Genomic DNA, 5,202 nt, shown 5'->3' on the forward strand with positions numbered 1-5,202 from the left:
AAATTAAATTATATACAAAAAATTATAAAGATGTATGCATCTGTGTATGTTTGTGATGTTCTCTATGTGACTTATGTGATTATATAATTAAATGTTAAAAATGTTATTAAATGTCAATGGCAACACAAAATGTATAGAGGTACTAATAGGCTTATTAAATACTCATATTTAAATGTTTATTTTAAATATGACTGCAACACTCGTGTTCAGTATGGAAAACACAAGTCAAATGGCGTCCATACATTATTTAGTTTTTCAATTTGTTTTATTAAGAGGCGGTTCCCCAATAACTTTATAAGCACCACACACTACGTAGACTTAAAAATTATAAAGTATTTTTCAAATCTACATATGTTATGAATAGTGCTTATTAAGACATTTAGTAATCGGCCCTAAGATTCATAAACGTATTTACGCTTATTTATATGTACGTATGTATATATGTGGTATGTATATACGTATATGCTACTTAAAGTATTTTATGCTAATATATGTACATATTGTTATTAGTCGGTTAGATAAAAATTTATGGGTTTAAGCAAAGTAGCAGATTCTTTAAAGTTTGTATAATTTTTTTTTTTACTGCAATAAATCAACATAAATTGAAAGATAATTTACATGTTCCGTTTCAGTTAGGTGATACATAAGGTGGCATAACGAGTTATAACAATCATTATTTTCGTCATAAAATTTGTGAAAACGTGCCCCTTTATGACACCTCATGAATCCACTACATATTTACATTCATATCACATAAATATGTACATATTTAGTAGCTTTTGAAAATCATATGGAAGTGTTATTTTTGAGAAGTCTCAATGCGATGATAATAATGTTTTAGTCCCTTGTATACAATTATAGATTAGTTATAGTTATTATGAAATAAAGATTTTTATTTGTCGGAGCATTTCAGAAACTAACTATATTGTGCAACTTTTTTATAGGAATTTTAGAGTAAACCGTGCGGTTAACTACTTTTATATAAATAAATTATGGTAGGCGGTATTGTTAAACGTTTTTTTTAGCTTTTACTTAACATATAAGTTAGTAGTCTTTCAGATTAATGATTATATAGCATTATAAATGGTAATCTGCCATTATGTTTCTGTATTTCTCTGTATAATTAGATAAACAATTCTTATTTTCTACTTAGTATAAATTTTAAAACACTAGATTTTTTAGCCAACATCTAAATATACCAAGGTGGCAAAATTTAATGCTAATTGGCAATTTGTGAAATACACTAGAGTTAATAACATTTTGTTGGTTTTATTTTTTAACATTTGTAATTCTTTTATCTTTCCAATTAATAAATTCTATTATAATCGAATTATACGCATTTGAAGTTGTAGAAAATAATACAAATAAATAAAAATAGCAAATTAGAATACTTAACCGCACAAGCCGCATAATATGCCCTACAAACTGCTGCATTTGCTTCTAAACAAATTGCTTCATCGGTGATTGTTCTTTCTCACACAGACCGTGTTTGTTTAAAAGCAAATATAAAATGTAAGAAAAACCAAACTACGCTTCATACATTAATCAAACTTAAGAAATAGAGGTATAAGCAAAGTCAAAACAGAAATTACAATAATATAAATGAAGTAGATAAGTAACTCAATTGGCTCACTTGTTGACACATTATTTTTGTCGTTGTTCTTTTTTGTTGGTGCCCATTTGTGTGCTTTATTTCTACGTTGTTTATGTTAATGTTGAATTCGCACCAAACGCTACCGCTGATCTTGTCAGTTGACTCAGCTGCACAGGCTGTATCTCACTTCTTCGAAGACAAATAGTTCATATACTTGGCAGTTTGGCGTGCATTACGCACCAGTTCGCTATTCTCATTTTTCGTATCCCACGAAATTGTCATCGGGCTGAGCTTGCACATTGTGCGTCATCTTCCCAGCGGTCTTGCCGCTGTTGCGACTGCCGGCCAAAGTTACGGTTACGCTGACGTCGGTCAAATGTGCCTGACGCTTCAGCTAGCCAAACTGCTCTGGCTACTATAGCGTGCGTTGAAGTTGCGTGTGCGCTGCTGATTTTGCCTATGCGTTGAGGGACTTTGACTACGGCGATACGGTGGTGCATTGTTAGCACCCTCGTGCTGCGTCATCGAAGTGTCGTGATTTGCCTGGACGTGGAAGCGTACGTGCACGCGATGAACTGCGACTATTCGATTCGGGTCCATTGGAGCGATACGCTGAGTTCTCATCATGGTAGGAGTTATTCATTACATTGTGACGTGATTGCCGCCACGAGTTGCTATGTATATTGGTGTCTTTGTTGTTGTTGTTGCTGCTGTTGCTTTTGGAAGCGCGGTGGTTTATCATAGTTCTGACGATTATTAAAATGGCGATTGCCGCGACGGTAATTGTTGCCGCGTTCATAATTGCTTATATACGAACGCTCGCTACGATCATCTGCATGCTGTGACTGTCGATCCCAGTTCGAATTGGCAATAGAGTTGAAATTACTGCCACTACGTTCCATCTTCTCTTGGGAGTGTCGCAAACGATCATTTATGCTGTACAGTCGAATGCTGCCACCGTCGCTGCGCACACTATGATCATCGTCAAAACTAGCACTGTAACGGCGTTGTTGATTACGCTGAGGCCCATCGTTGCTTTGGGGATCACTTTCCCGATTGAAACGCGGTGCACGCCAGCGAGGTAGTGGTTTTGTCTGATCATCCTCTTCACCCTGCGGTGATTTCTGATCTACATGCCCACTAGCCCTGCAAAGTGAAGAAGCAATCATCATTGTGTGACAGGTGAGGCAACTTAATTAATCTTAAATTCTATTTAATTCTTTGTTGTTTTAAACTTCGCTCACCTCTCATTACCATCGCGTTGCTGCTGTTTTAGTGGGCGTGGTGAATTGCGAGGCTTTTGGGCACGCCTTGCATTTCGGCTTAAAGAATCTTCATCATTGTAGCGACTATTGCCGGAAACATTCAACTTGTCGCGCCCATTGCTCAAGCGACCGTGCATACCAGAGTCAACACCTACTCCTACACCGCCACTACCATCTTTCAAGTCTTGTTCATAACTGTTAAAGTCATTGCCAAATTCACTTTCATATAGCGAGTCTTCGCATACTTGTTCACTCCATTTCTTTGTCGATGGCTGTGAATCGTAAGAGTCATTTGCGGCATTTTCACTATCGCCATTTTCATAAACAGTGTTGGCAGTCGCCTCATTTGGCGCACAGTAATCTTGGTCTTGCGGCACAAAGCTATTTGTTTTCACCAGTGGCTGTACCCGCGGTTGCAATGGCGATAAGGTTTGTTGTTTCTGCAGCATCTGCAATTGCTGTTGCGTTTGCTGTTCTACACCTGGCATAAATACTGGCAACGATTGCGGTTGCATACAAGCATTAACATTGTTGTTGCCTTCATCCTCAACATCCTGCACTAGATATTTAGTGTACATCTGTTCTAACTGTGCACCCAAGTTGGTAAAGTTACTATAGTACAGATCAAGTGTCATTAGCAGCAATGCCTTAACAGTCGCACTAAGCGCAGGCTGCTCAATCAAATTACGTCTTATGTGATAAAGCAGTTGCGTCAATTCGTTTTTATGTTTTATACGAATGATATCACCATTAAGGGTGATTTGTGAGAGTATCAACTTGGCCAATTTCACATCAATTGGTTCTAAAGCGCTGACTTCGCGAATAAGTAGGCTTAGCAAAGATTCGCCTAAAATTGTGATGGGCGATTGATCGGCCAGGCGGACACGATTATAATATTCGCCTAATAATGTAATGGAATTGTAGAGGCGTTCTTTATCATGAATGCGGTAGGTATCGGCATTAAGATAGTTTGCTTCGAGCACCTTCAACATGGCACTACGTATTTTGATATCTTTCATTGCCAGTTGGTCAAAGTTGTGCGAAGAGAAGAGCATCGCAAATTTCAATGCCATATCACCATCGCCGAGAGCTTTGTCATTGATATAGTCCATACATTCACTATAAATAAAATATTAAACAAAATAAAATAATTTGTAAAAACTTAATAGATGTACATATCGTCGATGTTTTTGCAAAACCGCCTATCTTACGGCACTCAAAAGTTTAAAGGATAGCGAAAAAACGGTTTATGCTTTGTAGGCATTGCCTTGATAGACGGTATTTTCTTTAGCTATTATTTTACAAAGCTGTTAGTTTAATAACGGTTAAATAATTTTTATACATAAATCTCGATGCCTGGAGTTCAGGGTTACCAAATCTCATTTTTGCCTCAACGGCGATTTAGGCGGTTTTGCAACTGGTCGATGGGCGGTTTTGCAAAAACATCGACGATATATTTATATACATATGTCTGTAAGCTTGCAAGGTTAAATTAAGGCCGACCGCCTATACCAAGAGGTAAACCCGGGAACAACAAATTTATTATTTAGATAAAAGAAGTAACGACTTCTAATCAACCAAGTAAACGTTTAACAAAATTTTGTTTATAATTTTGAATTGTGTGAGGTCAACGCACTGACGTGCTCTTCTGCAAAATTACTCATAATCAATTGAAAAAACAACATTCATAACGAAGAATATACTAATCAGTAGACATGTGGTCTCAGACGTGTGTACATGTATGTATATTGGTATATGCATGCATAAACAAGCAATTAAATAAATAATTTTGTATCTTGAACTTCAATTGCGGGCCGTAGTAACCAACACATATCGGATGACTCCGGGAGCAATCGCAAAGGAGCATGAGACTAATACCACTTTTGATCTCTTTATATGGAATGAACTGTTCGCTTTTGTTCGAGCATGTCCTATGAAGAGACTAATTGTTCACCTTTATACCCGAATGGGTATAAAAAGCGACTAGTCACTTTTAAAAAATAAAAATAAAAATTTGCTCCAGCTGAGATTCGAACTGGGGTGATCAGTTTTGTTAGGCGAATACTCTCTCTGTGTGCCAACGCTGCACATGACATTTCATTGACTAAGTGCGTACATATCATTAAATCGTTAATAGTACCCGTTAGAGATGAGTTGGAGACTAATTGATCTCCAATTATACCCATAAGGGATGAGTCGAGACTAATTGAGCTCTATTAGTGCCCGTATGAGACTAGTTGCGACTAATTAATGCCCAATTGTACCCGATTGAGAGTAATCTCGGAATACTCTCTTTAGAGATTAGTCGCACAATTTTTTGCAGGGATACTATTAAACTCCGGT

The 5,202-nt window shown here is 37.0% G+C and overlaps 1 pseudogene; it reads right to left on the bottom strand.

Annotated features, from left to right (window-relative positions):
* Positions 1 to 263: 263 nt before the first annotated feature.
* Positions 264 to 3,989, bottom strand: LOC108376072 (GATA zinc finger domain-containing protein 14-like; annotated as a pseudogene).
* Positions 3,990 to 5,202: the final 1,213 nt, after the last annotated feature.

This window comes from Rhagoletis zephyria, unplaced genomic scaffold, assembly GCF_001687245.7.
Source record: "Rhagoletis zephyria isolate East Lansing unplaced genomic scaffold, Rhagoletis_zephyria_1.1 Rzeph_scaffold_09851, whole genome shotgun sequence".
Classification (NCBI taxonomy): domain Eukaryota; kingdom Metazoa; phylum Arthropoda; class Insecta; order Diptera; family Tephritidae; genus Rhagoletis; species Rhagoletis zephyria.